Source organism: Dermacentor albipictus, chromosome 1 (assembly GCF_038994185.2).
Source record: "Dermacentor albipictus isolate Rhodes 1998 colony chromosome 1, USDA_Dalb.pri_finalv2, whole genome shotgun sequence".
NCBI classification, from domain to species: Eukaryota; Metazoa; Arthropoda; class Arachnida; order Ixodida; family Ixodidae; genus Dermacentor; species Dermacentor albipictus.
This window is the reverse complement of record NC_091821.1, coordinates 303,040,924-303,067,583: the sequence shown is the minus strand read 5'-3', so window position 1 is coordinate 303,067,583 and position 26,660 is coordinate 303,040,924. Positions and strand designations below refer to the sequence as shown.

The 26,660-nt window shown below is 46.4% G+C and overlaps 1 protein-coding gene across 1 annotated transcript in view; it reads left to right on the top strand.

Moving 5' to 3' along the window:
- The window catches only part of LOC135920910 (prostaglandin E synthase 3-like), a 75,859-nt gene that overhangs the window by 43,855 nt on the left and 5,344 nt on the right, over positions 1–26,660 (top strand). The gene's annotated exons all lie outside the window — the stretch shown is intronic.

Below are 26,660 nucleotides of genomic sequence, written 5' to 3'. Positions count from 1 at the left end.
GGGGGAAAACATGTAGTGTTTATTCACTTCGTGCAACAAAAGTGTTATTTTCGTTTGATGCCGTGGTGGCCTAGCAGTGACGACAGTAGCCTCAACCTTATGCCTGATGGAGACGACGCAATTGTGTTTTAACCGATGCCTACGGTTTATGCGGGTACAAAACGCATTATTTTCAATGGTCGCTGGGTCGGGGATTTCACTTTACTACTTTTAAAACGAAACTACTGTTTAAGCGGGTACGGTTTAACGAGGTTTTACTGTATGTGAAATTTATGGAGGTTTGTATATGTGTCTGGAGCCTGCGTAATGTTGCTGAGTCCACGGCTGAAAGGTTCCTATGCGGTGCTGGGTAGAGCCTTCTCAATTCCCTGTAGTATTGCAAGATTGCTTTATAACTTGGATCGATGGGTGTTGGTTCCTCCACAATGTTGCCATGGGCAGCTTGGCAATTAATGAAACCTTGTGCCGCCTCGTCTGCATGGAGGTTCCCACTAACACCCTCTTGTCCCGGGGCCCATGTTATTGTTTGGGTATACCTGACGTTGAGTTCTCTTCTGATTTGAGTAAGCATCCGATGTGCCCTCATGCCAATTTGTCCCCTCTGATAGTTCCTACATGCAGCCTGAGAATCTGATTGTAACCAGTGGGGCCCTGGAGGAGGGGCTCCACCCACTATAACCAAACAGTCTCTGTTACAATAAACGTTTACTCTCTCTCTGATTGTCAGTGGAGCATTGCGCTCTATGCCTTCTCTTATAGCTAAGGCAATGGCTATCTCTTCGGCTTCTATAATGGTTGCTCAGGAAACTGAAGCACAGGCTGTGATTTTACCTTTACAGTTTACGACAACTGCCACCATATTCTTTGCATTGGCCCGATATGGTGAAGCATCCATGAATCTGGCATTGTCCAAGTACTTTGTTGTTTTGTCTATGTATTCTGCTATGTATTTTGTCTATGTATTCTGCGTACATTGTTGGATCCATGCTTTGTGGTATTGGTGATACCCCATACAAATCTGATCTGGCAGGGTAGCCCCTTGGCGTTTTGGTGTACTTGTATGCATGCTCCAAGGCCAACTCTTTGAAGAAGAGCTCTGCTGGCTGTCTGTGCCAATCAACTCCTCTGTGCTATGAGTTGGGTCTCGGCCAGCTCATGAAACGTATTATGGAGGCCGAGGGCCAGAAGCTCCTCATTTGAAGTGTTGCATGGCAGCCTCAGGCTGTCTTATATGCCATCCTTATTATTTGATCAGCCTTTTTTTCTTCCTCCTTATTTATGGTAAGGTAGGGAGTACATTAATTAGTCTGCTAATGACCAGGCTTTTTACCAGTCTGAGAGTGTCTTGTTCCCCCATCCCTGTCCGATCATGAGCCACACAGGCTATCATCCGGTTAATCTGGTGCATTGTTTTCCTGATAACGTTTAAAGTGTGCAGGCATCTGACATTCAGTTGCAGCCACATCCCCAACACTCTTACTGTTGACCTCTTGGGAATAATTTTCCCTTCCAGCCTGATCTCGAGTTTGAGTCTCGAGTCAGTTTTTGGTGAGGTGAACGAGTTTGGTTTCTCTGCCGAGCACTGGAGTCCTCTTTGTTGGGTATAGTTTCCCATTATATTGTCTTCCCGTTCAAGCTTCTCCTCCTTCTCTCCCAAGTTGCTCTTGGTCATCCATATCGTTAGATCATTCGTGTATAGGGAATGACAGATGTCGGGAATATGCTGGAGTTTTTAGCAAGTCCATTCATGGCTATGTTGAAGAGAGTAGGCGAAATTACCGCACCCTTTCGCATTCCTTTATTAGGAGGTTGGATGACTTTAGATTCATCGTCTCCTACTTTGATAACTGCTGTTTTCTGGTTGAGGAAGCTTCGAATGTACTGGTAGTCTTTTGACCGCAGCTGGTCTCCGCTAGTTCATTCAATATCCCTTTGTGACTTACGTTGTGAAAGGCCCCTTTTATGTCGACAGCCATGTCAATGTGTTCTCCTGCCTTGGGGAGATTGGTTAATACTTCCTCTTTTAAAACAAGGAGTATGTCCTGTGTTGAAAGATGTGATGTGAAGCCAAACATGGTGTTGGGCATTAAGTTGTTTTCTTAAAGATGACATTGGAGTCTAGTGTTTACTAATCCTTCGAACACCTTTTCTAGACATGATGTAAGAGAGATGGGCCTAAGGTTTTCTGAAGTCAATTTCTTCCTTGGTTTTGGGATCATGATTATCACAGCATGTTTCCATTGCTGCGGTATCGTTCTTTTGACCCAGTGGTCATTTAGAAAGTTTGTAAGGGTTGTCGTTGCTTCATCGTTCATGTTTCTAATCGTAGCATTTGATATTTGGTCTGCCCCTGCTTCTTTGTTCTGTCTTGTACTGGCGATTGCTGCTGTAACTCTGCCTTCGTGAAGAGTTCAACCATTCCTAGGTTTTGTGTCTGCTGTAATGAGCTTGGTATGTGGGTATCGGAGCTTTGTCACCGAAGCATTTGGTATGGACTGCCTGAAGGAGTTCTTCCGTACCTGTGTTTGAGTGTTGCAATCTCTCCAGGTTCCTGTGTCCTTCGTGTATGGTTTTGAGCAAGTCAGTAATTCCTCTGAAAATGTTTCACGTTTTTGCTTTCCCTAGGGTTCCATTTAGTGATCCGCAGAAGCATTCCCAGTTGGCTGTTGAAAGTTTATTAGCGTATTCCTCGGCCCTCTGTGTTATTTCTTTTATTTTCATTTTGATTTTTGGTTGCATTTCTGTTGCTTTTTGGTCAGACTTCTTCTTGCATCCCTCATATGCAGTAGGTGAGGGTCCACTTCAGGTGTTTTGTCCACCCTGGCAACGGTTTTGTCATGTTTCTGCTTTACATTTCACATGCGTTTGCACCAATTATCTAAATAGTTTATGTCAGTGGTTTGTTCTTTAAGTGATTCTCTATATGCCCTCCAGTCTGTTATTTTAGCTGTACCTATTGGTTCGCGGGTTATAGCTGTGGGGATTGTGGTGCTTATAACACAATGGTCAATAGCTAGATTTTCGAGAGTGTTTGCTCCACTCTGCATTTAGACAATTTTTGGTTATTGTTAGGTCCGAACTTGTGTCCGCAAAGATACTATTTTCTGTTCTTGGTGGCATTGCAGGGTCTGTTAGAAAGAAGTATCATGCCAGGGGGGTCTATTTGTCCTGTGATATTTTTGCCTTTATTGTTCTGGGTTGGGTACCCCCAGTTTGAGTGCCTAGTGTTAAAATCCCCAACTTTCACTAAAGGTCTCCCCTTTGCCATTTTTGCTGTCTCTTGAAATAATTTGTTGAACATTGTTCATTTCTGACTTGACATTAAGACATTAATTATGAAGGTACTCTTTCCTCTGGTGCCTTTATATGTGATTTCAATCAATCGATCTTTATTTCGCATCCATTCATTTACAAAAAAATGAACACTGTGTCAAGAACTAAAAGCTGCTTTTTTTTTTGCAGCTTGACAAGGTTCTTGTCCGTATTCATGACAATGGGGACATAATAAAGTTTGTACACTTTAGTGTGTGCAATGTACAAATGTATTAGTGAAAACGAATAAGGCAAAATGTACAATCAGTGATACAAAGCAGTGTGGTTAGTCAGTACAAATAACACATATGAATATACAGTATATAACAGAAATGCATAATTATTTTCAATTGCTGAAAAATTTATAACGTTCTCTTAACATACAGAAATGTAGATAGCAAATGAAGGTGTGAATGTCTTGCAGGTTACATCCTATATGCGAAAGTATCATCAAAACGTTAAACCACTTAATTAAAGGAGGTAAGTAATGACTTCCCCTAGCCAAAGGAACGTTTAAAAATTATGACTCAGTTTGAATTAAGAAACCTCGTATCGTTTTCCTAGTAATGCGAGTCATCTCTACACAGTTTTCGGGAAGTTTATTTAATAAGGATGGGATGTGATTTGATTCATAATTTGTATGGGAGAGGGGTAGCTGCCGTCTTTCTTTCCCTAATATTATAGGATATATCTGTTGGTTCTGTTAGGTAGTACAACCCCAAGAATGCTTCATTGTAGTGCTTAATGTACCTGTGGTACTTTAGGGCAAGGTTGACGTCGTATAAACTTGCTAGACAAATGATATTAAACTTCGAAAATAGTTCAGATGTATATACGTCAAAGGACGTGTTCGCGATATGACGAACAGCTATTTTTGTAGCAGTAATAATTTACTTATATTGTGCTGTGACATGGTACCTCACACACGGCGGCAATACATTAAATGAGATGAGAATAGTGCATTATAAAGGATCAGTTAAACTTTAGATAGTATCGTCTCTCGGGGTCTACAAAGCACGTCTCAAGCTTTGGCTAAACAGGATCCAATAACTTCCACATGTTCATTCCACGTTCATTTTTCATTAAATATAACACCCAAAGTTTTGACGTTGGGGACAAGTTCAATTACTTCAGAGCCAACCTGCAACAATATGTCTTCAATCAGATGTTTTTGTGGAGGTGCAAAAATAACAGCTTTTATTTTTAATTTGAGAGCGTTAGCCTTGCTCCATTTGGCCAATTGTTTCAGTGTGATATTTGGCAACAATGAAAGATCACCGATATTACGTGACTGTATTTACTGGTGACAGTATTTATTTAAATGCTGCTCGCATGTGCACCTGGCCAAGTTTTTAGCGGTATCGCGCGACCATCGACCCGCGTGCTTGTCAGCACCTTATTAACGGCGCTGAGCAGCGAAACAAACGAGATACGCGCATGTGTACACATGCCCTTACTTTCGCTATTTCGCCGCTCCGTGCCGTGATGACAAGGTGCTGACAAACACGCGGGTCGATGGTCGCGCGATACTGTTAAAAATTAGTCGAGTGTACAGTACACAGAAGAGCACAAAGTGCGCAAGCGCTACTCCGAATGAGAGCAACGCCTTTGATCAGGGTCGGATGACGAGTGCTTCTCGCTGCCCAGTCCATAGGCGCGCGCGATCTCTACCGCTTTCAAACGGATGCATTCGGCAGTCACAGGCAGCGATCTTACACGCAGCTCTCGGACGGACTCCGCAACCTTGCCTTCCAGTTCTGCAGTCCACTGCGATCCGGCACGAAATGTTTTCTTTTGGTTGCTGCAAGTTGTAATACGTTGCTTTTGCCTCTGCCACTACCGAATGCTCTTTTCGGATACTTCAAGTTCACGCTGTGCCGCCAGGTTGCCGTGGGCTTCCGCGTACTCAATCGCCTTTTTCTTGAAGGCGGCGGTGAATTGACGCCGGCTTCCGCTCATTTTGAAACAAAATGAAAATGCAGCGTTTAATTAATATAACATTGCGACAATGGAAACGCAAAATGCCGGTGCCACAACGTCGCCACGCCGCTACAGACGCTGCGCTGCTGCTGATGGCGATGGCGGCTGTTTACTTCATCCACCCATTGTTGCAAGACTTCCGTAGTTTTTCCGCCAACGTCTGGTATATAAGTCGAGGGTCGACTTTTCGCGATGGTTTTTCGAAAAAAAGTTCGACCTATATTCCGGTTTTTACGGTAAGTACTGGGAGCTAAAGATCAAGCACAAACCTAATAGGGCTTATTTAAAGCCCGTTCACATCACGGCATTTACAATTTTATTAATGACATGAATATTGTGTAAGCTTCATGTGGATCTGTAGGTTAAAGAAAAACTGTATGTGCATTCCGTGTGCCCAAATACTTCGTTACCGCTGTATCCTGAGTACTTTTCCCCAGGCTGGTGAAATAATCATTAAGAGGGGAGGCTACCCTGGAGACTGAACTTTTTTATTTTTTAAAATATCCACATGAAACTTTCAGGGTACATTCACACCACCAAACTATGAGGAACTGCAAAGTTTCATGGAGATGTGTTTATTAATTCCAGAGTTATTGAGGTCTAACTAGGCAATTCATGTATATACCTGAGGAACAGCCTGGAGAAATGCCAGAACATTGTAGGAAGCTGAAATTCACTGTGATGATGCCTTGATACATATCCCAGGGGGCTAAAGAGCCCTTTTTTTTAAATTTTCCCTCCAAAAATATTTAAGACATTTTTGAATTTGATGTAGCCAGTAATGACCACATTCATCAAAAAATTAATTGCTTATTATAAATTGACTGCACCAGCTTTCAAAAAAAAGCCTGTTACCCACTGACTAAGTCATTCAGGAACAGAATTAAAAAAAAACGGCATACAAATCTGAAAAGTGGTTCTTGAGATATCTCCTTCCCCAGCACCACTACTAGCGAAAAAATCCATTCCGAGAAAACAGGCCTTTAAAGCTGAACACATGTTCTTTCATTAGAAAGCTTCTGCGGAGCTTTCAATTAACTCTTGCGGCTCCAGGCACACTTAATGCGTCAGATTTTCGACTGGCTACAGCCGAAAGCACAGTTCCACCGCTGAAAAGCGTCTACGCAGTCGGCACTCGCTGCGGAAGATCGATGCTCGTACAAGATGCATATCGTGCTCCCGCGCACCAAACATCTGCACTGTCTTGGGCTTTGCCGGCATCGCGTGCAGCAAAGAACTAGCAAAAAAAAAGCTGAGAAAATAATCTAAAAGATAACGCAAGGCAATGAGCAGCTCGCACGCTCATGTTGAGGCAGACGGAGCAAGGGGCAACAACGACGCGAGCGCGACGGGCACGACATCAAAGGGAGCAGCCGCCGCCGCCCGCGCAGCAGCCAATGGCAGGCGCTCTTTAGCCCACGGGATTTCAACGCGCTGCTCCGGCCAATCAGCGCTCTGCATTGCATCGCGGCAAAATGACAATAGCCCCTCAACCGCGCCGACGATGCCATTTGGCAAGGCGACGAAACGGAGACAAAGAATTCAGTCAAAAAGATACTGAGATGGCATGGGCAGGCCGCATCGGCCGGGAATGGCGCGCGCACGAAGTTTGACTTCATTTCGGCATTTGTGCGTGTGTTGTGGGCCGCGGTGGCCTCAAAATAGTTTTTTTAATACTTTGCGGTTGAATTAGGTGCTGATAATTGCAGAACAGGTAGTTTGAGACATATAACCCAAAAATATGGTTTTTCAAAAATCGACTTCTTCGCGATTTTTCAGTTTTCGAGGGCCGCGTCTCCCCTTAAACACATTTGCTCATTCTTTGCCTGTTAGCGTTCTATCCTCACCTACAAGTTTAATGTCAACACTATTGTGGACATCGGAATGAAAAAGCTTTTTAATTTCGTGCCATAATAGACTGTTCCGAGTACTAACCTCATGAAATAGGTTCTCGTAATAGATTTTCAGCATTTCGTACAAATTTCTGAAGATAGTTCCGGTATTTCCTAAAGCCTGCAACATACCTGCCAAGCCTCCCGATTCGCTCGGGAGACTCCCCTGTTTTGACTGAACTTTCCGATTGTACGGTCACTGTCTTATATCTCCCGAAAAGTTGTCTCTGTTCGCACAATGTTTTTTGTGAAACCGGCACCGCGGAATCTGCAGCCACATCGTAATCATCAGCATCACCAACAACGGCTGCACTAGTGCAATCTGTATCGACTAAGCAGCCGACAACGGCGCCTAGTAAGCTGACCAAACCCAGAGCCCATGTAGCGCTTGCATTTCATGCATGCCTTCTTCCATGGTGCATTGTTACTGCTATTTGTGTGTATGATTAGTGTTGGCTAGGCCGTGTGTCCGGCGCACAATGTAAAGCTAGAAACCTTGTGTGCTTGATGCCATGGCGCTATCAAAGCCCAAGAAAAGGTATTTGCAGAAGTTATTGCGATCTTACACTTCTGAATTTCCGTGCTTTTTGACATCAAAGAAAGGAGAACATATTGTACAACTTGTGGATGCGACGTCAGCGTGCCTCACGGTGGCAAAGGCGACGTAAAACTGCATGTTTCTGCGGCGAAGCATCAAAGCTATGTTCGCATAGCTGAGCAGCAAGACAGCATAGTGAACTTTCTCCGGAACAACTCTGAAATGCAACTCTGAAAGATGCGGAGGTGGCCAACTTGAAATTTATTTCACAGGCATTGCTTTTGTGTCTTCGTTTCTTTATTCAGAGTTTCCCTCAGCTGCTGGCCCGACATTCCAATGAATCTCCTGAAGACGCTTTAGATGATGTCGAAGCTGAGTTCGCCACTCTACAGATGTACAGTGTTCCAGAGGACATTCTGAGTGAAGAAAGGTGGGATGTGCAATGGTCTATGGTTGGAAAAATGAAAAACACTGATGGAAAACATGTTTCACCGAGTTGCTAAGGTGATGCTGGACTTACTCGTGATACCGCATAGTTACGCAGTGTGTGAGTATCTTTAGCACGGCGCGAAAAACTAGGACTGAATTCCGCTCATTGATGTGCAACACAACCCTCCAACACCTGCTGCTAGTGAAGGGCCGTCAGTCTGGACCATGTTTTGAGCAAAGCTACTCAGACAAATGGTTGAAGTGAGCAAAGTCTGCTGCTGCAAGGTCCCTGCGCAAGGACCCGCCGAACACTGCCTGAAAGTTTGAACGAACCTTCTTTTAAAATTCTTTTTTTATAAAGTCCATACTGTTCTTCAGCTCTCTTAATTCTTTGCAAAATTCACGCTTCAGGTCAGCAGGTACTTAGCAAGGCACTTTGAACAGAATCGGAAAATTTCAAACCTGAAGAAATAAGCAGAAGGGTTCAGAGTGCACTGTTTGCTGCCTCCGTTGCCAAGTGACTGCCGTGAACATCTGGGGGTCCTTTTAACAGGATCTAGGCGGGTACGACAGGGTCACGTGGTCGCACGTTGATCCATTTCTGCACTGTCACTGCTGCTGCGCTCGGGACACAGGTGCCAAAAATCCCCGTGACGAAAATCTCGAGGTGATGCCCAGGAATAGCTCCGAGAAGGCCTGAAGAAATAAGCAGAAAGGTTCAGAGTGTGCACTGTTTGCTGCCTCCACTGTCGTTATTATATGCAGGATGTCCGTTCCCTCTATGGGTTTGTGACATACTGCTGCGACTTTCTTGTCCACCAATGTTGCGACATTCCAGTTATCTTCGGTACTACAGGTTTCGTATCCCTGTAATTTTGGGTTTGTTCCGGCTTCTTGTGATGCTACGATAGCTGGTTACCATTTTTGTGTCATCACCAGCTGTGACAGTTGTCCCATTTTATCCCGGAACCCGCTGCAGTTCTACTGCCATATTTAGCACTCTTAGGAAGCTGGCTTTTTATGTTTAGGCATATTATGTCGCCTGGGTCATGGCCGATAGGCCTGGCCTGTTGTATACTTTCTCTGCTTTTTCTCTTATGCTGCTGCCTGTGGCATGCTTTCGCAACGCTTTCGTGAATTCTATTTGTCGTGGCTGGATTTTCTTGCTAGTTTTCGATCTACCTGTATCATCACCTGCTCTATGATTGTGTGTACTGTACCAGAGAGCTTCGACGGCAGTTTTGTGCCAGCACAGAGAAAGAAGTTGACGTTCTTGTGTGTCTCGCTCTGTCAGTTTTTCGGGCTGTGGCTGCCTTATGTTAGTGGCCTTTTTCCAGACGCCATGCCCATGTTGCTGAAACGTACACGCCTGTTGCATTTGGCGGATGTGTTGGGTAGTCCCTCTCCTTGTCCTCGAGCTCCGCAGCTGTACTTTACCATCTCCCACTGCAATGACTGAGGACGCACTACCAGTGGCGTAGCTAGGTCGTGTGGCACCCGGGGCCCATAGGTCTTCTGGCACACACACCCCCCCCCCCACTGGCCCATTGCACCCGGGGCCCACGCCCCCCCCCCCCCCCGACCCCCCCCTGTTGCTACGCCACTGCGCACTACCTCTCAAGCCGTACCCACCCCCTGCCATGTGTGCTGGTGTGGTTCTTCAGCGGGACTCTCTGACATTCAGCGGTACTGACCATCGTGATGTTGAGGACTGGCCATTCGAGTATGAACGCTGTAGCTCTCACAAAAAGTGGGGTGACACTGCCAGGCTGACTCGAATCATGTTTTACCTGACTGCTGTGGACAGCTGATGGTTCAATAATCATGAAGCCAATTTTACGACCTGGTTGGCTTTCAAGGAAACCCTCACTTCTTTCTTCAGTCAGCCAGCCATACGCAAACATCTCTCTGAACATCGCCTGCATGGCCGAACTCAACAAAATGGTGAGACCTTCACAAGCTATATTGAAGACTTCTGTAGGCAGGCGAACGCTTCAATGGCGGAAGCTGAGAAAATAAGGCATATCCTGAAAAACATAGACGACGATGCCTTCCATATGCTGGTAGCCAAGAACCCTCGGACAATCACCCAAGTAATCAAACTGTGCCAAAGTTTTGATGTGCTGCGTAAGGAGCACCTTTCCATGCGTCATACCTCTTGCAATCCGCAGAAAGCTCAGCCTTGGAAACCACACGTACTGGAGCTGACTATTCCGCCCTGCTGCCACAAATTCAGCAGTCGATCTGCGAGGAAGTGGCCCACCAGCTCTCCCTTGTGGCATCTGTTCCCGAGATCCCTGCCACGTTGTCGTGTCACTCACGCCCAAGTCGCTGAGGCACTGCCATCCCCTGCGGCACCAATGCACGTTACAGTGCCTCTCACTTATGCTGAAGCCGGGACTCGCGCATATGCGCGACCGCTGCCAGCACTAAGCAGCCCAGTCACCAACTTCTACTCGCCGCCACGTCCAGAGCTCCTGGTTCATGTACCAGCGTACCGACCTCCCGGACTCTCTCAAAGCCCGTGGCATACTCTGAATAATCGCCTCATTTGCTATACCTTTAATATCACTGGGCATGTTGCTTGCCACTGTCGCCACCGTGTAGGGTATTTGTCACGTTGCGCCCTGCTTTGAATATACACCTCAACGACGAGAACGCCATGTTGACGATGTTCACGTGGTGCCACCTTCAGCTCATGTCAATTGCCTTCACCTCGCTGCCACTGCATTTCCCTCATGCTTTGGTGGTCCAATTCTCCGCAGAGGGAAAACTAACAGCCGCAGTTCCTGAGGCAAGAACTGCACTGCCGAAATTTTCAAGGCCCCATACTTTGTCCCCTAATGGAGTGTTTATAGATGGTGTCGTGACCAAAGCTCTTGTCGACACAGGAGCTGCCGTTTCTGTAATTAGTGACCTACTGTTCCACAAACAGAAAAGAGTGCGATATAGGTTCCTGACCTGTCAGTACTGATGGCGAGCTCGCAGCACATTAAGCCTTTGGCCGCGTGCACTGCTTGTGTTTTCATTGAAGACATGCTGTATGTCGCTGCGTGTGTTGCATGATGTTATCCTAGACTGGGGACTTCCTTTTCGAACATCGTAGTCGACTGCACTCGGGCACAACTGGCCTTGTATCCATCTAGTACCATAATCGCAGACCCTACATGCCCGTCTCCTAAAGTGGTTGTAGCTGCCGACGTCATTTCTCCATTCTCGGCTGCCTTAGTGTCCATCCGCTGTGACTCCATCACTAGCCACATTTACATGAATGCGACAGTGTCGCATCGCATATCTAGCGCATCAAATTCGTGTAAACAGCAGTAATGTGCTAGGAAGATGCATCACATTAATGCGCCAGGCGAGGGTAAATTTACGGGCGCGAGTCGACTCTTGCGGAGCATGTAAACGCAGGATCGTCGCATTAGGAATTATGGGAACGAATTAGCCACCAACATGGCGGCGGTCCCGGCTGCCCACTTCAAATTGAATTTGGCGTTGCTTTTGTAAAATGCACTTCGCTCGCAGCAAATGATTGTGTAAACGGCTTTCGCTTAGTCTTGGGCCGCTTTGACGACAGAGTATTATGGATAACCTTGTGGTGTTTTCGAGATCGCTTCTCGTTTCGAACAAGTCCGAAGCCTAACGAAAGAAACATTCGAGATGTTAGCGCCACCTATCGCTAGAGTCAGAAAATAGCCGCAACAACGGCATATGGCTTCAGAGATCCGAAGATCTTGCTGGCCAACTAAAACTAAAAAATGTGTGCTGCTTAGCTTACGCTATAAGTTATGTACGCTAATATAAAAACTGCCTATTTCTCGGCACTCGGCCCACTACCGGAAACCAGTTACACCGGAAGTCGGCTGCACTTCCCTTATGCGACACCATGTGGCGCTACGTTCTCGTGAGAGTTAATGCACTAAATGTAAACACCGTCGCATCGCCTTTCCCAAATGCGCTTGGAAATGCGATGCGCCACTATCGCATTCATGTAAACAGGGCTACTGATTCAAATGCTTTCTTTACACCGTCTGAAGATTGTGCCCATCACCGGAACCTCGTACTTCCGATTGCCGTCGTCGAACTTGCTGATGGTTGCGGTGCAGTTTACGCGTGCAATCCTTTTCGCTGCCCTTCAGCTTTATTACTTCATGCTATTTTTCCATCCGAGGAATCTTCTGATGTGTCACTACTGCCTCTTGATGCAGTCACTTCGGCCACCACACCCGCCAAACGGGACCAAGACATCTTGTTGCGCAGCATAGCTAATACCCTCACTCAAGCTGAGCGCAGCCAAGTCGTTCAACTACTTGAACGTTTTCGTGCGTCTTTTGACCTCGACCAATCTTCCTTGGGGCAAAAGTCTGCAGTTGTTCACCGTATTGGCACTTGTGACCGTGCTCCACTGCACCAGTGTCTCTACCGTGTATCACCGACTGAACGCTACATTATCAGCGACCACGTTGATATGCTGAAACATGGTGTCATTCAAGAATCCCCACAGTCCCTGGGCTTCTCCCGTCATGTTGGTGCATAAAAAGGATGGTTCGATCAGGTTTTGCGGCGATTACCGCTGACTAAACAAGATAATATGCAAGGATGTCTGTCTGCTACCACGTAATCGCAACGTCCTGGATTGCCTTCAAGGAGCAAAATATTTCTCATCTCTGGATCTGCGCTGCGGCTACTGGCAAATGCCTATGGCTGAATCCGACGGTCCAGAAATGGCTTTTGTCACCCCAGGTGGTTTATAAGAATTTAATGCAATGCCTTTGCAATGCGCCTGCAAGTTTCGAGAGGTTGGTGGACTCTATTCTCAGAGGATTCAAATGGCACACCTGTCTATGCTACTTAGACAATGTAGTATTTTCTGCAGATTTTTCCTTTTGCATCACTCGTCTTGAACAAGTTCTCGGGTGTCTCACTGCCACAGAATTACAGCTAAACTTATGCTTGTAAACTTACGATCTTACGCCACGCAGTTTCAAAAGAAGGCATCTTACCAGATCCTGCGAAGCTTCGTGTGGTTGCCGATAACCCCAAGCCCTACACTCTAAAGGAGCTTTGTAGCTTCATCAGCTTGTGCTCGTACTTCCAGTATTTCATCCGAAATTTCGCCCCCTTGACGCAGCTTCTTGCCGGCAGCACTGACCTCGCGACTTGGAATCCCGAGTGTGATGAGTCATTTAGAATGCTTCGCCGACTCCTCACATCCCCTCCAATACTGCGTCACTTTGATCCTACAGCACCTACTGAAATCCACACGGACGCTAGTGGTATCGGACTTGGTGCCGTACTCGCCCAACGCAAGGGTGACTGACGAGTATGTTGTGGCATGTGCCAGCCGTACACTATCAAAGGCAGAGTTAAATTACACCGTAACGAGAAAGGAATGCTTGGCCATTGTTTGGGCAATTGGTCAATTTTGTACTTACCTTTACGGTCGTCAGTTTCACGTCACCGGCCACCATGCCCCATGTTGGTTATCGTCGTGTAAAGATCCCACTGGATGCCTCACTCACTGGGCTTTACGCCTTCAAGAATATGATTTGTGTCACTTATCGCTCGGGAAGAAAATGCTCGGAAGCTGAAGCCCTCTCCCTTTCACCTCTACCTTCTGAACCTGTCTGCTCAACCACTTTCACCTGCGATTCGTCATCCCTTACCATCGCCGCCATGCCGCTGTAACATTGCAAAGACCCCTCGATCGCTTCGCTGCTTGGCCATGTATCTCGATCTTCGCCTGACTTGCCCTCACGCACCCTTCGTTGTCAAGCTCCACACTTTGGCTTGTTGTGCCGTTGTACCGTCGCAATGACTTAATCGACTGCCACAGGTGGCTCCTCGTTATTCCTTGTCATCGGCACTCGACATTTGCAGCGTCTTGCACGATGACCCCCAATGTGGTTACACTGGCACGTTCAGGACATACTGCCGTCTTTTCCTGTAGTACTACTGGCGCGGCATTGTATTGCTATATTGTATTACGTTTAGTTCAATTGTATTGCTATGTTTGCCAGTATGTTCAGTCATGCCCTACGTGTCAGTGCCGCAAGACACCTCACAGCACCGCCAGTCCTCTACAGCCATTGCCTTGCCCTGCCCGATCGTTCGACCGTGTTGGAGTTGATCTTTTTCGGTCACCTTCCAAACACTCCTGACGGCAACCGGTGGGTCATTGTCGCCGTTGACTACCTCACACGGTATGCTGAAACATCAGCGCTGCCAATTGCCACCGCGAAAGACATTGCTTACTTCCTTCTTCGTCACGTCATTTTGTGACATGGTCCACCGCGTGAATTGCTAAGCGACAGTGGCGTGTGTTTCTCTCAAACGTCATCGAAGCCCTCCTAAAGGAATGTCAAATTGTACATTGCACCGCCTCAGTACCATCCTCAAACTAATAACATGATGGACCGTTTCAATTGTACCCTTGCCGACATGCTGGTGATGTACGTGCCCGACGATCACATGAATTTGGACTGGGTACTTCCATTCATAACCTACGCTTATAACTCTGCCATCCAAGCTACCACGGGTTTCTCATCTTTCTTTCTTCTCTATGGACGCGAACCGTCATACTGCATTGACACAATTCTTCCATACCGACCTGACGCTTCTGAAGAAAAACCTATTTCGGAAACGGCTACTTATGCGGAAGAATGCCGTCAACTGGTGTGTTCGTTTACCACGCTAGACTAGTATCGTCACAAATCTCTCCATGACACCTCTGACTCTGCTGCCCACTATTCCCCCGAAACACTGGTTTGGCTATGGGTTCCATCCACCACTTTCGGCCTTTCTACCAAGCTCTTATACAAATACCACGGTCCTAACAGAGTCCTAGACCAAACGTCGGCAGTGAACTATGTCGTCGCCCGCCGTGGTTGCTCAGTGGCTATGGTGTTCGGCTGCTGAGCACGAGGTCGCGGGATCGAATCCCGGCCACGGCGGCTGCATTTCGATGGGGGCGAAATGCGAAAACACCCGTGTAGTTAGATTTAGGTGCACGTTAAAGAACCCCAGGTAGTCGAAATTTCCGGAGTCTTCCACTACGGCGTGCCTCATAATCAGAAAGTGGTTTTGGCACGTAAAACCCCATAATTTAATTTTAACTATGTCGTTGAGCCAACTCTTGACAATCGTTTCCGAGGGCGCGAAACAGTTCATATTGCATGGTTTCAACCATGCCACGACCTGCCTGTGCCGTCTTCTGCCTAGGTTGCCAGGTTGGCTCCTTTCTACTCAGGAGGGAGTGTTGTACTGGAGCGCTTCGACACCAGTACTGTGCCAGCACAGAAAAAGAAAATGACGTTCATCTGTAGCTTGCTCTGTCGGTTTTTTTGGCTGTGGCTGCCTTTTGTTTGTGGTCCTTTTCCAGACACCGTGCCTATCTTGCTGAGACGAACACGCCTGTTACAGTATAACTTCTTTTATGGTTTCTTTCTATATCGACTGGGTAATTATGGTGTCGCCTTCTCATTTATGTAGTTTTTGTCCTTTCCGTCCTGTCTGGATTGGTTTAGGCTCTTGTTGTGGTTGCTGCGTTTATTGCTTTTTCAATTGCCTATTTTATTTTTCTAGGTCTCCTATTCGCACTCACATTAGCTCTAGTTCGCGTTCTAAGCGTGCGAGTTCTGTTGCTTGGTGGGGGGGGGTTGGAAGGCGATTGCCACCCAGCTCACCTTGTTATTGCCTTTCTTGCTTTCAGACTATTACAGAAATCTCTGCCCAAAAAAGCACTCAAATCTCGATATAACAAATCCCGTGGGACTGCTGAAAATCGTTCATTATTCTGAAAGGTCATTATAATGAAAGCGCTAAAATAAACCATTCCGCCCATCAACCCACCAGTTCATAAGTGGTCACTGTTTGAGCGATCCACAAAAATGTTGGTGTTTGCTCTCCGCCCGTGCTGTTGCTATTTTCCATAGATTTCCACCACCACACCACCGAAGCACTGTACAATGAGAGCAACGCGGGCAAAGTAGACGCTGATGCTGAGAAAATTACTGGGAAAAAGGAAGCTCAGTTTTGCCTCCGGAGCGCAATGTTTCTTTTTTTTTTTTTTTTTCGCATTCCTTGCAGTGGTCATCTGTCTCGCTCGAGGCAGATACCTGAAGTATTCCAAAGTGCAAAGTGCAACCGTGTGGCATCCCCACGGGTACGGAGGACACATTTCGCCATGCACGTAGTTGGTACAACTGCAGAAAGATGCTCGCAAGAAAAAGGCACGCGCAGAAAGAAGGAAGAGGCTTGCCTCCGTTGCTAGGTAACACTTGCCTGGGCGGAGCATGTGCTCACTAAACCCGATGTGTTGTTGCCTCTACATAGATAAAAATTATCTCCCGCATGTTTTTTATTGAGCGCAGTCTCAGGTTTTCCGAACTCGTGCGCCGCGGCATCAACTTAGTGCGCCTGTCGTCTTCTAGCCTACTATTTGACTGCCGTGAAGGATATACAGAAATCTAAGAACCCCCATATTTCGGATTATTAGTTCATAGCACTAAGGCATTGTTAACATAGGGACACGTAAGCTGAATTGCAATCGTTATTCTGAAAAGTTTGGTATTCTGAAGTTCGTAGTACTGAAATATTTTTACATTGGAAACCATAAGACGTCTGCAGGAGATTTCTGAAAAGTTCGTTAATGTGGTGTTGGTAGTAACGAGGTTTCACTACAGTACGTTCAGCATAAGCGGTGTTACATTCGAAGGTAGTCTGTAATCGTGTTCACGGTGCTTCCACACTTTCTTCAATGCCTTGCACTGCAAAGGCTACGGAGGAGTTCGGGTGTGCCCACAACGCTCTGCCTACTAATTCAACAGGGTGCGCAGTTCAAATTTGATTTTGAATGTTGACGTAAAGAGTACTACAGTCCAATCAGTCCACTTAAACAGTATTCAAGTGCCACAAAATTGCATTGTTATAAGCACCATTTGATACAACCGGGTTGCATGAAAAGAATCTAAATAGGTGGATGGCAGAGCTGATATGAGAAAAACTATAATGGCGGGGAGGCCAGTGCCCCTCCCCATCACCTTCGTCCATCCGGCTATTGATTTGCTCACTCGTTTGTGACAGGAGATGCCTTTTGAGCCTCTACAAAAGCCTTATACGGTCCCGTCTCGACTATGGAGCAATAGTATATAGCTCTGCTGCACCTAGTGCTTTAAAGATGCTAGATCCCATTCACCACTTCGGTATATGCCTGGCTACTCGCGCTTTTAGGACAAGTCCCGTAGAAAGCCTGCATGTGGAGTGTAATGAATGGTCATTACATCTCCAAAGGACATATTTAACTTTTTCCTATGCTCTCAAGGTCAAATCAGATGTTCAGCATCCATGTCACTCATTATTCATGAAGAGTCTACAGCCAGATTATTTCGTAACCGCCCAGCTATTAGACCTCCATTGAGCCTTCGTTTGACAACACTGGCAGAAGAAACAGGTGTCTTAGTCCCAGAGAATGTCCAAATGGCACCCACTCGCCTGCTCCCACCATGGGAATGGCAGATCATTGAATGCGACGTCTCTTTCATAGAAATATCTAAGAGGGCACCAGAAGCACATATACAATTCCATTTTTGTGAACTTCAGGAGAAGTACTCCTGTACAGAATATTATACAGACGTTTCCAAGTCCTCTAAAGGAGTTTCCTACGCAGCTCTGGGACCTTCATTTTCAGTATCCCGAGCACTAAATCCACACACAAGTATATTTACAGCTGAAGCCTACGCTATACTATCGGCTGTTCAAAACATAAGGCTCACAAAACGTGCTAGGGCTGTTGCATTTACAGATTAAGTGTAGTCAGAGCCCTACTTAGACCAAGAAAATATAAAAACTCAGTTTTTAGTGAGCTGTACAGTCTGTTGTGCTCCCTATATATGTCCAATCAAGTGATTGTCATATGCTGGGTACCTGGTCACAAAGGTATAAAAGGCAACGAAGCTGCTGACGAAAGCGCTGGGTCAGTAACTTTTAGCGATGCAGATTCAAATATCCCCATCCCTGCCGCAGATCTAAAGCCTTTTCTACGCAGTAAATTGCGGAATCATTGGCAAGGCGAATTGGATAAACAAGCAATGAATAAGCTTCACATAATAAAACCAAAACTGGGGAACTGGATAAATGGGAAAATAGCAAGGTACAAAGAAGTACTTCTTTGCCGATTAAGGATAGGCCACACATACGGCACCCACTCTCATCTCTTGACTGGGGGCGATCCTCCAACTTGTGTTAAGTGCGTCAATAATCTCACTGTCCTCCATGCTCTTATTCAGTGCCCTGCAATAGAAACTGAGAGGAAAAAGTATTTCCCTGCTGCATATCGCGAGAAATTACCCTTTCACCCAGCATTTTTTCTTAGCGATGAACCGCTTTTTAATCTGCAAACAGTCTTAAGAGTTGTGGGGTCTGATGTGGGATATCTCACACCGTACTCTTGGGACAAAGGAACGACAACACAGTAGTGCAAACAAACACAAGGGCATTTATTGCACCTTTCATACATCAGTGCCTGCTAGCCGAGTTGCTATCCACAAAACATGCCGATGGGCGCGCGACAAATCTAGAAGTCCGACTTACCGCGTCCTCGCGAGCGAATATGTTCGCCCCATGCTGGATCCCAACGCCTGGTCGTTCGCGTGTATAGTCACGCGAATCGTGGCGCGTTCGAAGGCGGCCACGCGAGGCGGTCTCGCAGATGCATCGGTCGCCGCGCGCGCGGGATGTCCGCGCTGCTTCGGCGACCCGCCGGGAAAGAGGGCCGCTGCACGAGCAAACACGTCTGTCCCGCTGCCTGTCTGGAACCCAAGAGAGCAAGCGCCTTCCTTTCGGCGCCCAAGTAACCTCGCGGCGCGCAACACTAGCGCCATCTCTCGCACTGCGCCTGTACCACTCGGACCGCCGCGTGTGCGGCGAAGCCGCACTACAGGAGACGCACTATGCGGGAAAAACATCAGGGGAGGCGCGAGGGTCGCGCATCCCCACAGAGTGTTTAGCCGAAATGGACATTCTGAAAATCATCTGGCCAGGCAACTTTTAAGCACATGACTAACAGCCTGTCACGAGTAGGTTAACGCCTGGTACGCTTGCTTGAGCGAGCGGAAGGAACACACGAACGCAAGATGCAGCACACACGTAACATCCATTCAATAGGCTATTTTAGCAACAGGAACACACGGTAAGATTCAACACATTGCACACGGCATGCGTCCTCCCTTACTAAGCTTTCCGCTCACACTACCGCGTTTACAAACGTCTGTGCGGCGATTGTCTATTCGCTGTAGTAGGAGTGCTTACAGTACCGGTACTGTTCGACGCGAGTATCGGCGTCCCCCGGTCTGTGGTCTGTCGATGCGATCTGGTCGTCGTCAGTCGTTGTTAGTGTCCGGCGTCACCGATGCCCCAGCCGACGTGACGACGGCACTGTCGCTGAGGGGCTGTCGCGCTCCGGCAGAGCGGGGCTCGTGCCGGCTGGCGTTCCTGGTGCGCGCCGGCCCAGCTTGGTTCTCCGGACGGGATGGTGACTGGCTGTAGCCAGCCTCCGCGCGTCTACGTTCAGCGGCAGCAACGCTGACATGTCCTAGCAGGTAGGTCCGGGCCAGCGGTGGTTCCAGGGACGTCGGACATCTGCTCGCCGAGCCTGGTACTCGGGCGGGACGTCGATGTGTTGCCTAAGATCTGGGGCAGGACCCAGACAGGCGATCTCCGGCCATCTTCTCTTGGAACGCTGCGCCCGGTCACCACGTCCTTCTCTGCGCGTGCCCCTTCTCCAAGATGGCGGCTCCACGCGCTCGCTCCGCTCTTTCTTCCTCGTCTTCTTTCCTTGTCCACGCTTGTCACTCCTGACACAGCCCTGCCTTCAAGGGCTCTCTTGAAACTCTGGTGTCAGTGTTATGGTTTTATTGCATCATCTTTTAACGAAAGCCCATTGCCATAGCCCACATAACATCCTAGTCACCGTCATTATTTTAACACCTCTATATTTCACTCCACTTACAGCGTAAGTTTTTTAGGCCCTTTTACAGCCATATCACATCTACCACAATGAGTTCATTGTGCATGTCATCCACAATACATCAACATTACCAGCTGTCATGGCGCTCTTTGGTCAAACCTGGCCCTTGCGCCATAAAACGCCACACATCATCAACTGCTTCTTGGGCGCTCAGATCGTGTGTACCAAGCCACAGCTGTCACCATTAAAGAATGGCACTGCTATAACAACTGCAAAGAGGGGTCATAAGTGGTAAGTGGTCATAAGTGGCATAAGTAGCTTGAGAAATCCAGAAGAAACGCTGAGGCGAGATCGCCAGAAGCATCTCGCCACTCGTGTACGTCTCACTGGCTTGCACTGAAAAACCCTGTGTCCGTCAGCCTTGCATGCTTTTTTTTTTTTAACATATTGCAGGCTTTGATGGCCTTTGTAGAAGCGGTTACAAAGGTAAAACGACAGCATTCATGGACAGGAATGAATGGCTTTAACTTTGGTTACAAAAGATGGTATTAAAACACACAGCACTGTTAGGTAAGTTGTTCCAGTAAGAGATAGAGGGAAACGGCGAATATCGATGTATATTAACGTGGCTTGGAAGTTTGCTAACTTACTGTGGTTAGTTCGTGAGTGTAAAAACAGATCAAGTAAGTAACGTGACCGGGGAAGTTTGAAGTGGCCATGGTACAAAAGGTGAATGAATTTAAGTTTTAAAATTATTCTTCGTTGTGCCAGTAGATCTAAAGGTGCTTTCGACGATAGTTCAGAGACACTGGATTGCCTTGAAGAATCAGAGTTTATGGATCCGATTGCCAGTTTTTATATGCGCTCTACTTTATCAATGAGGTGTTTTTGATAAGGGCTCCAGATTAGATCAGCATATTCTAATGATGATCTGATAAGTATTTTGTGGGCATTTAATTTGACGTATGGCTGTGTATTGCACAGCTTCCTTCTTAAAAATGCCCTGAACCACTTTTTATCAAAGTGGAGTAATACATTTGAAATGAAGATAGGCTATTTCAGAACCACTTTGCCGAAAAAAGTACTTCAATGCGTTCAGCAAAAGCGGAGTTAATGGCATTCAAACACGGCGTCAGCTGTGCTCCCCTTACTCCTCCAATGCCTTGTGCTGCAAAGGCTACAGTGAAGACGGCACTGTGGTGCGCCGTTCAAATTTCCTATTTGGTGCCTATGCTGCACTAAACATAAGCCAAATGCGGCTGTCCTCGGAGAGATGCGGTGCGCTTAGCCACTGGACTCGTGGCGACACCTCGCGGCAGCCGCGGTGTAGCCGAGCACAATGACCAGTAGCAGCTGCGTATTGGAGTGTGCTTTGACGAAATAGAGCACACGGAAAAGAGCGAGGAGCATGGGGTTTTTTAAATGAGAGCGTTTAAGAGAAAGGTGACTTCACGCTCCACTTGCAAGCTCCACAGACCACATATGTCAGCAGAACTTGGCCGAGATGTTCACAACAGCATATGCTACCCGCGGACTATTTTATTTCACCAAGCCAGAGGGGTGGTTCATTCAGGGCCCTTTTAAGGACAGTTTGCCTTCGGTGGTCTGACATATGGAGATGTGAAGTTCCCAGTTAAGGTTCGATGTGATATTAAGGCCCAAGTATTTTACTTGATTGCATTTGACTAGTGCAGTGTTTCCAAAAGTATACATAAAATGAAGTGGATTTTTGTTAGTAAATGTGATGCATTTTGGGCCTAGAGGCTCTACGCTCCTGCAGCTTTGCCCATGATTGAAATAGGAGGCGAGTAGAGTCTGAACACTGTCGATACGTAACATATACATGTAACATGTCATTATTGTATGTCTAGCCTTCAACTCTATTAAGGTATCACTCAAGCGAAAACAGTCGGGTGTCTCCATGTGTTATGGGGTGGGCCGCGCAAGTGTACATTCAGATCCAGGTAACTGCGAGCTCGCCGGCGAGATTCGGAAGGAAGGGAGAGTCTATGTGAACTAAGGTCGGCTGGCATACAGTAGGCATGGCTTTGATTACAGCATGTGTAAGAACATACCTTCATTTCTTAGTTGGCATGTGCTGTTATAATACGTACTCAGTCGACTTCCACTAGAATGTTAGTTGCCAAGCGTGGTAATCTTAGAACACGTTTGAACAGAATAAATTTAATGTGTGTCCACGAAGAAATGGTTAGCTTAATCCATTCACAATAGTTGACACGCTAATGTGTACCTTTATTTCATATCTCAGTTTGATTGTGGGTGCAGAGTTAGTCACCGAGTGCTCACTGGGGAAAAAAACTCCTAAACATACGTGCAATGGCATCAAGTCCTTTCTGTTTATGCTGGCAATACAAAGCGGACACTTCTCAGCTATCGCAGCGGCAATGTCCACAAAGTCGACGTGGCTAGATGCACTTAGCATTTGCTTCCAAAAGTTTTTACAGCCGAATACAGCAGAGTGGTAGCCTGTCGACCTTGATTCATCTGATATCCCAAAAAATCCCAGACAGAATGCGTTACAAGCACACTAATTAGCAATTAAACCAATACCTTTCCAAGCTGCTGCTGGGAGAAAATTGAATCTGCATGTACCACTGCAAGGAGGAGGAGGGCGGAGCTCTGGTTCAAGGCTATGTTCCTCCTCGCTGATAAAACTGTCTATATCAGAGTTGGGGAGTGGCAACTACAAGGTTGGAATAATTCTGAAACATTCCGCATTATCAAACACCCCGAAACACCTGTCGCACAGACATAATGAAAGCTTGTAATGGAGTTGGAATGGAATGGGCTCATGCAGTAAAAGAATCGTGTGAATTCACAACTACGCTCACCCTATTCTTACTATATGTAACGAATGCAATAAACAGAAGGTTATATTTGATAATTAAACTAGGAGCACCTGGAACCCACCACCTTTTATTTATGGAAGAAATCCATGATTGTTTTCTACATTTTTATTTCTCTGAGAGATTGCTATAAGGTTAACTTTTGAAAGTGTTAGAAAGCATCTTCCTCATCCATTTTGAAACTGAAAAACAGCTCACAGTTCTGTCCTTCCATCATCTTTGATAACAAAGGCAGCACCTGTGCTTGCTTTTCCACCACGTAGTCATTGGAGACTAGTGCGATGAATCTCGTTTGTGACTGCACCACAGACCACGATGCAGCTGTCAACACTTGTTTGTCTGCAAAGCCTAAGCTAACACTTCACATGCCTGAACAGGAATGCTGTAGGTCTCCTCAGGTCCACTAGTGCTTAAATTTAGGGCACCAAAAATCACTGGGTTGGAAAAAATTGGCGGCTGTTTCTTGAGTTACTTGGTTCTAAGCACTGACACGCTTGTGCACCGCAGCGAGTAAAATCGTGGTTATTGGGCCCCTCCTTGTTGTTTTGTAAATTGCATGATTCATCTTCTCTAGATGGTGGCAGTGTGTGTGAAAACCTGCTCCTAGCCTGTGCACTGAAGATCTGCATTCGTATTGGCAGGAAGGTAAACGAGCTCGATGGCATTGAACTCGATGTCACTCCTGTGCCGAGCCGTTGCCGACAAAGAAAAACACATCTGTTGGCCTGACCAAACGTTTTGTCCGGCTTACTCAGCTACTGCTTAAACAGTTTGCCCGTCATCTATGCTTTTTCTGTGTGTGTGTGTGTGTGTGTGTATGTGTGTGTGTGTGTGTGTTTCTTGGAAGTAGTCAGGCCTCTGGCACCTCCCTGTCACAAACGGAGGGAGCTTCTCCTTCCCAGTCGTGTTTGCCCCAACCAATACATTCCTTTCTCTGCCTTTCTTCGCTTGAGCATATGTCTCCCTTGTAACTGATGATTCTGTCTTGTAAAAGACCTGCCGTGGTTGCCCAGTGGCTATGGTGTTGGGCTGCTGAGCACAAGGTTGAAAATGCGGCCATGGCGGCTGCATTTTGGTGGGGGCGAAATGCGAAAGCACCCGTTTACTTGTGTTTAGGTGCACATTAAAGAACCCTAGGTGGTCGAAAAAGAGTCCTCCACTACGGCATGTGTGCCTCATAATCGGAAAGTGGTTTTGGCACATAACTCCCCCTCCCCCTTTTTTTTTCTTGTAAAAGCTTGGAAAACAAAGGGGTCTTGTGCCGGCTTTTAAGAGCGGCCAGCAAGTACAGTAGAATCTCAGTGATACGAATCTCTCAGAACTGTGCAAGAATTCATTACACCCGAAATTCATATCACCAACATAAAAAGAAATGTAAAAAAAATCAACTGGAAATTGAAAGGGAATGCAGCAATAAAATAGCCTTTTTATTTTTCTGCAATCCTAATGTTCTTTTATCTCATGGCAAAATATTTTGAAGTACACAGCAGAATTCGAGAAAACTGCATTTCTATTTGACACGCAGGGGTTGTGTCAAGGCAAAGTGATGTAGGCCGCCCTTGCAACAGGAATGCAACTGGCGCATTGGCCTGGCTGCTCTGCCGCCCTAAGAACAGCTAGTATCTAGTGCTACTGGCATGTCGAGGATCACACAGTGGCTCCATTGTTCATGTCATCCACCATCGTGCAAAGGGAGGTTTGCAAGATTGGAAATTTAGTATGCTGTAAGCCAATGGGTTTCAGCCATCAGATATCGGGCGTGATCATATCATGGAGATTCTGCTGCACCTGTTCCTATAGCCCTGCAGGGTCCCGTTTCACCATGCAGTGTACATTTCCATGCTTAGGCTTCGCCGCACACATAGCTAGAAACGGGTTCGTGCCGTTCTCTGAAGCAGTGAAACCATCCTTCCCTTAATGGCAAAGTTCCATATGTTCGCTACGCAGAATTGGCTAACCTTGACATGATTATGGGACCACTGAATCGGATGTGCAGGCCCCTTTTGTCTTTAATCTAGTTGATCAGATGGTTTTCAAAACTAAGCCTTTTTCGGTCATTTTTAAATTCTCAGCCTCGTAAGCGGCTTTAATTGCCTTCTTGTTGCGGATATATGTTGACATCGCTCTACTTAGTATGTCATGCTTCTTCGCCGTTTCATACGTTCTCTGCTTCCCCATAGAAATTGGACCTTCTCCTTCAGGGTTGTATCATCGTATTTGCCACCCTATGAAGACGTGTTGTGTGCACATAGTAGATCTTGTCACCACCACAGAAACACAAAGTGGCACTGACACAGCAAAGGCGACAACAAATGGTGCAGCTTACGTCGCTTGCTCACATTTTGTGACTGGCAAGTTGCCCAACATGCTGCATGCGCCACTATCCATGTCGATGCTATTAACCATATGCAAAAAAAAAAAAACCTGAGAGCATGGTGGCCATGTCATAGTTCTGGCACCGTTAATCTTTTCCAGTGTATGCAGGCCACAAAAGCATAACCTTCGATATCTGCATAAGCTGCCACTGGGGTCGGCATTGCTAACAATGGTGATAAGCATGTTGCGCCAACTATTGCTTAGCTGACGCTAATTATCCATTTGTTTGTGAATTGGCAAGCTTTTTAACCCTTTGAAGGTCAAAGGCAAATGTACGGCACCCACTTCGGTGGCTTAGCAGCTATGGTGTTGCGCTGCTAAACACATGGTAACATGATCAAATCCCAGCCACAGTAGCCGCATTTCAATGGGGGTGAAATGCAAGAACACCAGCGTCTCGTGCATAGAGGTCACGTTAAAGGTGCCCTGGTGGTCAAAATTAATCTAGTCTTCTACTACGGCGTGCCTCATAATCAAATCATGGTTTTGGCACGTAAAACCCAAGAATTCAATTCAGTAAATACACGCCACCACGAACAAGTCCCAAATACTTGATGCCATGTTTTCTACACTGTCTGTGTGTTTCAGAAATGCACCAACCTTACAAGTGTAGCTGAGCAAGAGCTGCCTCCCTTTGTGTATACAAGGAACTTTTTCCTCGCACCGTAATCGTTTGGTTCTCATTACATGGCTTGCTTACGCTGACGTGTCAGCAACTGCTTGTGCAGGCTGGTGACGGTTTTGGTTTCATCTCGGGGGCTGTTGGTTTGTTGCACTCACAGAAATGGACAACTCGCAATCTAGGCTTGGCCAATTATTGCATTTCTGAAGATTACCCGATATTTGCATCATTCAGTATCAACTTATAGGTGGCTACCCCTGCTGTGGTATACATAAACAGTATTCTGCAGATTCTACATTTCTGAAGATCCGCAAACCTTTCTGCATTACGAGGTTAAAGTGCTACTTCTATTTGTTATGAATAATTTGATTTAGCAAGAGCATGCTTCACTTGCAAATATTAGAAAGATTACAGGCAACAAGCTGCTGCGGAGATAAGCCACAAAACGTACTTGTTCTCGTGCAAAATATTATGCAACATTAAGACTTAAAAATATGTTTTTAGTTACTAGTCATGTAAGCAAAAGTAGTAAACAATTATTTAGAAGCACATTGTTTACTTGAATTTGAGGAATTGGATCTAGCTCAGCCACTCCAGGAGTGAGAATGGTCCAACTGTTACCAATCCCAAGGAGTTAAAAGGTGGTGATATGAAATTCCGCTTTCTAAAATGGAGT